The sequence below is a fragment of the Coffea arabica genome, chromosome 10c, assembly GCF_036785885.1.
Source record: "Coffea arabica cultivar ET-39 chromosome 10c, Coffea Arabica ET-39 HiFi, whole genome shotgun sequence".
Lineage (NCBI taxonomy): Eukaryota > Viridiplantae > Streptophyta > Magnoliopsida > Gentianales > Rubiaceae > Coffea > Coffea arabica.
This window is the reverse complement of record NC_092329.1, coordinates 20,483,434-20,495,489: the sequence shown is the minus strand read 5'-3', so window position 1 is coordinate 20,495,489 and position 12,056 is coordinate 20,483,434.

The window sequence follows — 12,056 nt, the reverse complement described above, 5'->3', positions numbered from 1 at the left end:
TAAATTAGGGTTTAGGTCGAGTGCGATAAAGTACACCCTCGCCTAGGTACCCTTTTCATACATATCGAAACACATAAGCAACTAACACATAAGAGCGGCCTAAATACTTACTCAACGAACAAAAGAGCAAAAGTACGAAATTCGTGCCGCGAGAAGTAGCTAGTAGGCCCCACCGGCTCCACCTAGCTCACCAACGTCTGAAATAGAAGATTGTGTCACAATATATCACAAACGGCTACTAACATACTTAAAACAAGCAAAATGGCAAAATCGGCACATACGAGTGCGGAAACGGCATACGGAATCGGAAATGGTAACCTAATCGCTTTACCGTCAAAACTGTTTTGAGCCTAATCGAAGCTACGAGTGTCAGATCAAGGTACATGAGGTACCGTTACGAAGCTAAGAGAAAGGGTTACAGTTTTCATGAAGACATCTCAATCCGGATCTAAACGAAAATAGGTCAAAAATACAGAAAACCGTTCCAGGAATTCGCACTCTAGAGTAACGAACAGGGTATGTTTGCTGGACCATAACTCCCAGCTCACAAATCCAAATTAGGAAATTCCAAAGGCATTAGAAAACTGAGACATAAGGTTAAAACCTTGATGTTTTGGCCAAGACCTGAATCCATTCAGAACAGAACGAAAGTTGAGTGTCCAAGTACCCGTCAGAACTGTCCAGATTCAAGGCAGTTCTGACGATCAATCTTGTTTTGGTCATAACAGGAGCTACGGAACTCGGATTTCGACGCATTTTATACCGTTTCGAAGCCAAAACCAAGATCTACATTTCTTATGAAGGAGTTAACACCCAGATTGTGATACCTCGAATTTTAGGACAACATTTTTCCCTCGTTGTTTTTAAAATTTTGATTTCTTTCTTTTGTCTTGTTTTAACACATTGTTTTTTTTTAATTGGGCACTTTAAATTTAAATGAAAACCCTAGTTTTACTTGTGAGAAAAGGTTGTTATGTAATTGAGTTTATGTATGACAATACATATTTTATTATAGGTAATTATAGTGATTGGGTGATTAGTGGAGTAATTAGGTTTTTGGAATATATCAAGTATGTAAATTGCGGAGTAAATTGGTAGGATTGTGAATTTATTTGGGCCATACTGTGACTTTGGTTAATTACAAGTTGCTAGACTTCCTAAAGGTTCCATGATATTCCTAAGCTTAATTTTCATTGGCTAATCAAAAAGGTAGTGGACTTTGACCAAGGGACTTAGTATTAAGCTTCTTAGCAAGACCAAAGACAAAGAAACAAGGTGAGTTTCGGCCAACTCTTGGGAGAAAAGAAGAAAGGAACAACCGAGAGAAACAAGAGGAAAAACAAGAGGAAAAAATTCTGGTTTTGTGCCACCCCTCCAATAAGCTTGGGAGTTAGAGCAAAAGAAAGCTAATGAACTTGGTTCTTGAAGTGCAGCCTTGTAAACCCACCTTTGGAAGGTAAAGCAGCCTTGAACTCTTGTAAAAGCTTATAGCAATTGGGTAGAAATGTTGTTTCTGATGTTGTAAGATGCTAATAAGGGTTAATGATGGTTTATATACCACTTTTGTGGGTTTGTGTGGAAGATTTGGTGATTTCTATGGTGGTTTGAGAAAATTCCAGAATTGAGATTTCTTATGGTTCAGTTCTGCCCGGTTCTGTTACCCATAGTTAGAGGCCGAATTAGTCTTAGCACAAAACATGAAAGTTGTAGATAATGATGTTTTGTAGTTGCCTACAACAGTTCAGCTCAATCGGAGCAACGTAGACTATAAAAAGACCGAAATACCCCTACTACCCTGTTTCTGTCCGAAACTGATAATCAGCTTTGGTAATTGGTTAGTTTGACTGGGAATACTACTGATTTAGTTGTTGATGTCTTCTTAAGAATTATAGCCCTGTATTTTATCTTTCAAATGGCTTTAGAATTACCGGAATTGGAGTTGTGTGTTCTGAGATATGAGTGAATAAAGCAGGACTGCTAGTTGATTTCTGCAGTGAATTTCGAACTGGAAAATCTGGAGTTGTTTTGGAAAATTTGACCTAGTTAGGGTGAGAACTGGACTGAGTGGTCTCCATGAACATTATAGGGAATGATATTTTATAGGTGCCTGCAAACGTTCAGGTCAATCGGAGTAGCGTAGCTTGAGAAAAGATGGAATTACCCTTGCTGCCCTGGTTTTACCCGAATTTGGGAATTGCTTCTGTAATTGGTTGTTTTCATCAGGCATGCTTCCGAATTGGTTGTTGAGGTCTTCTGATGAAATGTAGCCCTATTTCTTAGCTTTCATCTGGTTTTGGAATTTCTGGATTTGGACTTAGGTAGACTGATTTATGATGTTTCCGCTACAATGCGTTCTGTGAATCTGTTTTTGTGATTCCGGTGTAGTATCTTGCATTTTTTACCTGGTTACACTCAAAACTGGGTTGAGTGACCTTCTGCAATATTGTAGCCCTATCTCTTAGCTTCGAAATGGTGGGTCTTACACCTTCATTCGATAATCGTACTGCCTTTGGTACCATTACCGCAAAATGACGTCAAAACCTATTTTTCTGGTTTTGAGCTTAACTTTCATTTCCAGACTTTTTCCTAGCTTGACTTGTCTTTGTACTACTTGGAGCTTGCTGAATGACTATTGGATGAACTTGTTGTTGTGTGTGTACCTTTGGGACTGGCTGAGGAAATAATGAAGCCATGATGGCTGGAAAAGTAAGCAAAATTAGGGGAAGTGCTGTCCGAACTTTTAAAGGACTTGTTTGCATTGAGTTTGTGATCTAAGACTTGGATTTGAGCAAGGCAATGATATATGATGGATGGTTTCTGAGCCAAGGAGGTGAGTGACCTCAAACTATTTATGAAGTTATTTATGAACTGTTTCCTGCATTATTTACTTTTGAACTGTTTCCACAGTTACTTTTGAACCGTTTTCTTGCATTATTTACCTTTAAACTATTTCCAAAGTTACTTTTGAACTATTTTCTTGCATATCATGCGTGCTTGCATATGAGTGTTCCTTGTTGCTGTATTCCTTGATTTATTGGCTTGTTATTATTGATTGATAATATGTTAAGTGCTTTCAATGATTGTTAAAATGAGTTTTCTAGGCGAGCGTGTACTTTATCGCACTCGACCTAAATAAATATGAAAATTTTAATGATTAATGATTAAATGCTAGTTGCGCATGAATGTAAGCCGTTTGGCTGAACTGGCCACTGCCCTTTGTTACCGATCGACTCGAGCCAGAAGCGGACTTGGTCGGGCGATAGGGTGACCCTGGGTGAATTTGGTATACTCGAGTATTACCTTGTAGTCCGGCTACGTCCGGATGGGTGGAGTCCGGCCAATGGTCGGATGGGTGGAGTCCGTGTAGACACCAAATTTTTAAGGTATTTTGTTTACTATTATTTTATTTTTGATTAATTTCATTTACTTCTAGTCTTTTATTTTTAAGTCATTTAATCAAACTTTAATCATTTAACCATTTAATTGTTATTTTGTTTGTTTCGATTCTTGGTTTTTATTTTATTTAGTGTCTTTTGTCTTGCTTTAATTGAATTAAGAGTTTTTGCACCAAATTTTCGAAAAAGGGGAAAAAGGAAAAAGAAAGAAAAGAAAAAGGAATAAAAAAATCAAAGGGATAAGAACAAGACACCTAAGCCTGTTCTAGAGTTTAAAATCTTGGCCTTTCATCTTAGGTTTGGTTTTCTTTGGGGGGTGCCTTTAAAATGAAGACAGCCGCAAGAAAGAACATACGGGAGGTTTTCGTCATGGAGGGAGCCAGAAACAAAAGAAAAGAAAAGGAAAAAACAAAAAGAAAAACAGAGCAGAAGGAAAGCAGAGGGAAAAGCTTCGGCAGGCAGTAATGAAAGAGAAAAAGAGAGGGTGGATGGCTTCGGCCAAGCAAGGAAAAAACAGCGGAGGGTGAGGTTTGAGAAAACAACGACAAACAGAGGAAGAGGGACGGAAAAAGAGGAAAAGAAACAGAGAGGGAAACAGAAGCAAGAAAAGGGGGGTTCGGCTGAGTGAAAAAATAGGGGAAGAAGTGGAAGGGCGGCGGACAGATAGAGCTAAAGAGGAAAATTAAGGGCAGTGAGGAATCAGAAAAATGTTCCGGCTGAAACAGAGAATCAAGAAAAGGAAAAACAGAGGAGGCGGCGGGGGGGAAATTGAAGAAGAAACGGAGGAACCAAAGCAGAGGCGCAAAGCTGCGATGAAAAATCGAGCAAGGAAGGTTCATCCGAGGAGTTGCTGTTGCCGCTGCTGCAACCGGAATTTGCTACCGCCGCCCACTGGAACCGCCTCTGCTCGCCACCGCAATCTCACCAGAGGCCACCATCACCGGCAGCGAGGCTCACTGGGAGAACCCTGTAAGTTGCTCCTTTCTTTTACGTTTTCAGTAGTTCTCTCAAAGCATGTCTATTGTGGATTGGGGTGGCAAATTTGGATGTTAGCTGTTCACGATTGTCTGATTGTACGTGGCATAGGTATTAATTGAGTTGAAATTTCTGGTTTTTTTCTGTTAGTTTTGGGGTCAACCGAGACCTCATCTGAGTAAGGAATTGCTGAAATTTCCATGCCCATTTAGTGTTTGATAAAATCCCTAACCGAAAGTCCTGCTTGAAAATGATTTTGCTGCACTTTGTAAAACAGCCCACTGTTTGGAGTTTTCGTACGATTCAGTACCTGATGTTTGTATATGGGAAACAAAACTTGATGTTTCATGTTTGGGCCGTGATTATTGAAGTGTACAGTTTGTTAAGGGATGCTGAGTGATGGGTTAGCTGGTTTTGTATTTAAAGATTTGCATAAGAGTTCTGCATCAGAATTGCAGAAAATGTTTTGATGCTTGCTGTGTCCATTTTGTTTTCTCTCGTGTGTTTATGTGCACCTATGGCTGTCTCCTTGCATTCTTTGTTGCAACAACCTGAACAGATTTTATTTCCTGTGCTTGTTCAAGTTTAGGCCCTTAAGATTCTCAGAACCAGGAATTGTGTATTGCAAATTGCCTACGGATTGTCCACAATTTTGAACATACATGTTCTACGTGCTTGATTGGACTGAACTTCCTGGGTTTTTGACAAATTTTTGGGGCTTAGTCACACTTCAATTCGAACAAAAATCTGGTGAAATTTTAATGCCTGTTTCCTATTCGATGAAGTACTTGTTTGAAAATTTAATTGAAAGGTAGTTTATCTGCATTTGCGAGTGGGGGAAAACAAATGGTCAGTGAATTTCCATGCCTGTCCGAATAATTGATTCTCATGAAAAAGTAAAGTTTGAAGAGTTTCGTTTTCTTAAATTTCCTTTTTGCATGAACCTGATTTAAAGGCATGAATCTTGTGACATTTTGTTTGGCTCCTGGGCTTTTTATCATGATTGCTGTCTTCCATTTTTCCATTGCTGTTTTCTCGCAATTATTCCGTTGCCGTTTTCGGTTGCATGAATTCAAAATTCCCAATAAAAATTCTTTCATCTCTTTCTAATGTGTCGGGCCTTGTCTATCAGACAACTGATTGGGTTGTTGTAAATGCTGGCTTTTGTTATTGAGCAAATTGATGAATCAATTCAATGTTGTTAATGACCTTGGCCTGTTTGATAAAAACCCTCTGCGAAGGTTTCAGCCAAAGAAAACAATCTGGAAAATTTTTGTTTTATGCATATCTGAGGCAGTTCATGAAACTTTCTGTTTCTTTCTCCTTTCTGTATTCTGTATTTTGGCTGTTTGCTTGCATTGTTTGGTGCTGCCCCTAGAATGTGCTCCCAGGGTGCGGTTTAGTGTTAGGATGCCTGCCGTGAGAGAAAGAGAATGATGCTAGAGTCGGAGGTTTAACCGTTTGTTTCAAACAATGTGCGGTTCCTCCTTGTTTTACAATATGATAACGACAACAATATAGAAGTTTCTGTTTTGATGGCCTGCTATGTTCTAGGAAATAAATGAATAAGATAAAGTCCTAGCCTGGGTTGCATGTTCTTGGGAGGGATTTTGAACCATGTGTTTGACCACTGCAATGTCATTTTATTTATCTCTTCAAGTTTCAGAGCTTTGTTTGGAATCCATGACTGAAACATGCCTTTTCTTCCTGGCTAATATAGTGGGGAGAGGGAATTTCGAGTCATTAATCTCACAACATTTGCATGGTTTCTTGTTGGGTTAAAGTTTCTGTGGGACTAGCTGACGAATCTGTGAAGTGTTCATGGTTGTTTCTTTTGGCGTCCTTTGTGCGTAATCTGGGCTGCAAAAATCATTGGGAATGCAGGGTATAGTATTGGGTCTTAATGATAGAATGCACAGTTGATTGTTTTCAGTGAAAGAATGCTGTTTGTTTGGCCTGTATTGCTTACGTTTGGCATGACACTGGAAGAATAAAGTTGCAGAAACTTTTCCTTCTCATTTGCATCAAAAAAAGAAAGCTTCTGCGAGGCCTGAAGCACAAGTTTCTGATTTAATCCCTCATTTTCTGTCTCATTTCATTGTGGCCAAGAAATCTAAAAAAAATCAAACTAATTTCTCCCTCTTAAGCTTAATCCTCTGTTTGCATATTGTATGTGATTTCTGGATAGATTAATGTTGCGACTTGATGCATAATCAGAGGTTAGCAAGTTTTTTTTTAGTTGGGTTTTATTAAATAAAATTAGGTTTGGTTTGGACTTATTGTTTGGGTTTGACAAGTGGATTAATGACTTATTTTTCTGGATTTTGATTTGGGCTTAGGAGACTGGTATCTAATACTTTTGCTTGGGCTTTATTTGGGGTTTAATTGGGTTCAATTGGCAAAAACAATGAGGCTAGCCCATCAGTTTTGCTTGGGTTTCGATTGGGCCAAGTGACTTTCGGCCCCAACAAATAAGAAATGGCCCAAGTGGCCTGATCCATTAAGAAACCAAAAAAATGCATTTGCGAATCAGTCCCTGGATTTTTCCTTAACTATACAGTGGCCCTAGAAACTTTCCATTTCTTTCCATTGGGTTCCTAGTTTAATTGTAAATAGGTCCCTCAACTTTATTTTTCTTTATTTGTGACCTTGAATCTTTGTGATAATTGTAATTGAACCCCCAAAGCTTTGTTAATTCTTGCAATCAAGTCCTCGCTTGATTTAATTTGTAATTGAATGTAGGGGGTTTACATGATTTAAATGCTTCAATTTCATGATTATTTGCCAAATAAATTGGTACCTTGACCATTTCTTTTATTTTGGAGGGTAAATAAGTGGTTTTACTCCATTGGAGCCCCAATTCAAGGGAGGTACACCCTAATCCCTTATTTCTTACTACATTTGACTCTACGTGCCCTATGTGACTTTATGTGTTCAAATTGCATGCCTCTTAAATGTTTTTTTTTATTATTATTATTATTCATTGACTTTAGTTTGTATATTTCTTTTTAGTTCAATTTTGATCATTCGAAAGGCACTTGAATGCCAAAGTTGTAATAGTTAGGGATTTAATTATTTTATTCATTTTCCCCCTTTTAGATTGTAGTAGGGTCTCCCTAATGTAATAGATAGGGCTTTCTTTGCTTTATTTGCTTGGTGTGATATGTATGCTTGTGTTCTATGTGCTACCGCTTTCTTAGGCTTTTGCATTTAGTCGAGCATGCTAAGTGTTACGTGCTACGTGTTTATGAGTGTTTGGCATGTCTACTTGCTTTCTATAGCCATGGATGAATGTACGTCACCACACTAGTCCAACGCTAGTTGTGGCTCATTCATAGAAAGGACTAGTCCAACGCTAGACCCAATAGGCCATCCCCCTTTCATTAGTGCATACTTGCATGTTCACTACATTTCATGCATTTTTCTTAGTTTTTATCATTTGGCATGCTCCTCCAATCCTTTTCCCCTCATTTTAGACTTTTTGCATCCTCATGCTAGTTATAGGGTACATTTGCTTGAAGAGTCCCCTTTCGATAAGGGAAACGAGCGAGTGTGGCTACAAAATAGCCTTAGCACGCTAGTTCTCCCTTCTAATCAAAGGGAAAATTAAAGTCACAAAGTTAGGACTCCCCGTTCCCGTCTTGATGCATTCCTATAGGATTCATGCATTTTACTCATTCGCTACCACATACACTTCTACTTTATATTCTAACCCTTTTTCCACATTCTCACTCACACTACTCTAATTTTGCACGTTTTCACTCAACTACTTACACTTTATAATATCACTCGCACACATGCACTTTATGTTATCTCACATACATTTTTACATTATTACTTTACTCACCTTATCTTGTACATCCATTTGCACACTTCCACTTACACACTCTTGTTTTTATCACTTTTTCACTTCACACAAACTCACATTTTCACATGGCATGCACTCATTTTTACGTCATTTAGGATTATGTGTGACCTCTCCAAAGGATCATTATTGGGCTTCACAATTAATGTGATTGGCATCACTCAAGCTTTGGAGAGAAATTTTACCCCCCATATCCCCCTAGGTCTAGGTTTGTGCATTCATATAGTTCATCCAACATGCGATACATACCTTGGGTAGAAAAATTAGGAAAAGTGGGGCTAAGTCACGCAACTAGCTTTGGCTAGGGTAAGGGAGTGCCTTAGGCTTTGCCTTTGCCTTCTCCCTTATCAAACGTGACCCCCGATCCCTTTCTTTGGTTACGTAGACCTAAATGTTTTCAAAAAGGGTTTGTTTACTTTTTCATTCAAAAACAAAAATCATTTTTGGGTGACTTGGTACACCCTAACTACGTACCAAGTGGCGACTCCATTTTTCATCTAAAAACCCATTTTGAACTTTATTTGGCCAAACCGTCGCATTTTCAAGTCCCACGGCCTTTTATTGTCATTTTTCACACACGTTCACAACTCTCACACATCACACCATTATCAAAAAGTGGGGCGCGACAGTTGGCGACTCCACTGGGGATTTCCTAAGTGGGTCCAAGCATTCGATTTAGCCATCCTTCTCCTTTTTCTACCCCTTTTATGCATTGCATCTTGGATATTAGGGTTGCACTTTTCCTTTTTAGGATTTTGCATTTCGCGCGTATTTATTACTCCCTCACTCACGCATGTATGATTGGTTGATTGGATGTATGTTTACTTGTTTATCTCGCGCTTGCATTGCATTTGGGGGGGGTGTGTGTCATCTTTAGAGCCTCGCGTTGGTTCTCAACCCTTTCCCTCAAAATAGGGAGCACTTCATACGTGCACGTTTATTTATTTTATCCCATTTTATTTTTATTTTTGTGGGCGTTTCCCACACCGCCTTGTAGGATTAGGATCGATCGCCTTGGGTAGGCGGATGGTGTGCGCTGCGCCCATAGCGCTACCTAAGGGATCACTCGAGCCACCGATCGAAGGCCTTGGGAGTGATGACCCTTGGCCTTTGGGTCTGAAGGATTGGGGACCTTTTAAACCTTATCGAGTCTAGTCGCATTAGTGAACCCCAGCCTCATGCATCCATGTTAGAATTTTCCTAGGTTAGAGTCAGCCTCACCCTCTTTTAAGCACATTAGGCACGAGGGAAGGGGTTCCACCTCTTTTACTTGCTTTTATTGTATTTCTTTTCTTAATTGCTCCCAATATGTTATGTGTACTACCAATTGCACTAACCATTCTTTTGTTTTCTTGGCTTGCATTCATGTGCCTTAGCAATAAGAGGCCTCTTCGGCATTCTTTTAGTGACCTACCCACTAGATAGCTCACATGTTTAAACTTCAGTCATTACACTTAATTTTCAATAAATACATTTCATTTTTTAGACATTTTCCCCCCGATGCATTATTTATGTCCTTTAGGCCGTATTTGTCACATATTTACATTGCTTTAATAACTGGCATCATGCATTAAACCCTAGAAAGGGAATGCCATTTAGGGGATCCTGTGTTAGGGATAAGCCACCTTGTGTCTCGGATACTTAATCCAACGAGACTTGCACGTTTACATTTGTACCATCCAAAGGGGTAGTGCACAAGGTAAGGTAGGATCCAATCATTTTCATAGAGTGATCTTTGGAATATGAGCGTCTAAAATCACTTTTTGGCCATTTTATCAAAAATTGGTAAAAATCCCTTGCGCAAAGGACATTAATTTGAAGAAATTCACAAATGATTCTTCCTATTGAGACGATAAATAAATTGAGGCCAAAATTTGATTTTAGAAGGCTCATAGGCCAATGCATCATAATAAATTTTTGAAACTACCAGTGGATAGCTTGATTTTTTAATAAGCTCCCAATTCCATTCAATCCATTGGATCATTTCATTAATCAATTTCATCCAAGCCATTTCATTAATTTGTTCATTCTTAGGGCAATCTAGTCGACTTCGAATTCATTTGACCAATTTACCCTTTTTAGGGTGATCTGGTCGATTTTTTGAAATAAATCAAATTTCATTCAATTCGTTTGTCCAATTTACCCTTTTTAGGGTAATCTGGTCGATTTTTGAATGAATCAGCAATTTCATTCAATTCATTTGACCAATTTACCCTTTTTAGGGTGATCTGGTCGATTTTTGAAATAAATCAAATTTCATTCAATTCATTTGTCCAATTTACCCTTTTTTAGGGTCACCTGGTCGATTTTGAATAAATCGTCAATTCATTTGACCAATTTACCCTTTTTAGGGTTATTCGGCCGATTTTTGAATAAATCACTAATTCAATTTCATTCATTTGGCCAATTTACCCTTTTTAGGGTCATTCGGCCGATTTTTGAATCAATCACTAATTCAATTTCATTCATTTGGCCAATTTACCCATTTTTAGGGCAACCGAGCAGATTTTGAATAAATCAAGTTTCGTTCAATCTATTTGATCAATTTACCCTTTTTAGGGTGATCTGATTAATTTTGGATAAATTAAATTTCATTCAATTCATTTGACCTGTTTCCCTTTTTAGGGTAATCCGGTCGATTTTTAATAAATTGTCAATTTCATTTGACCAATTAGGATTTCAATGTCGAATTTCAAAATGGAACACCTAGTCGATTTTGGGAAAACCATCCATTGCATCCAGCCATTTGATTAGTTGGGGTTTTGACCCGCGCTTTACTGAAGAAATTTTATCAACGAATTCCAATCTCTTCGATCGGAAGTTCGTCAAGGTCAAACCCGTGCGTTTTTGCAAGTTCTTGTATCGATCAAAAGTGATCAATCCCTTTGGACGAGGTCCTCATTTTGACAAACGTCTCTTCTCATTCCAATGCGGCTAAATTTTTCAAATTATTTTTCACTCCATAAGCTGATTGGATCCATCAGGTATTGTATAGTGCCTGCTCTGGAGGATTGCATTTTCATGCTAGGCCTACCCTTGGCACAAAAAGGGTTCCCCCATAAGACATGCATATCGATTTTATATTCTTGCTTACTAACTCAGGGTATTTTTTCTTTTGTTTTCCCCCCTGCATTCGTAAAAATACTCCAATAAAGGGAAAATATTTTTCTATATCTGATGACACTTCTGATCTAATAAAGTGTCAAAATTGCAAGTATTGTGTGATTCTTGGGCAGATCCTACAATGAAAACATAAATGATCTATCTGAAAGCTCTACGCTAAAACCTCTGAGAGATTTTGTAATTATTTTCCAAAGGGAAATTCTGTTTATTTGATTTGTTAATACATTTTGTTCCAAAAGAAAAGGAGATGAAAAGTGTATATGTGGAGCCCTTTACAAATTTCTCTTTTCTCATCATAATTGAATGAGGAATTTTGTTTCAAACTTTTTCAGCAATAAAATTTTTGGACAATTATTGTTTTGTGTATATTTATGTACATTTCATTCTTTATTCTTACTCATTGGAGATTTCATGATGAATTTTGAGAAATAAAACTAAATTGGGATTTTTTCAACCTCCAGCCTGAAAATTCGCAAGGGTAAGTTTTCTAAAATCCTTGTGTACACTAGACTGGTGGTCTGAGCTACACAATAAGAGTGCTCAAGATTGAAAGAGGTCGCTCAAAAGGCCCCATGAGATACATTTTCTCTTTCACTGTACAATTCATATTTTTGCCCACTTCATTTAACCCCAAAATAAAATCAGTCACATTGATTGATAAATTGCAAATTGGAGCCATCTTTGCTTGAAAATATCCA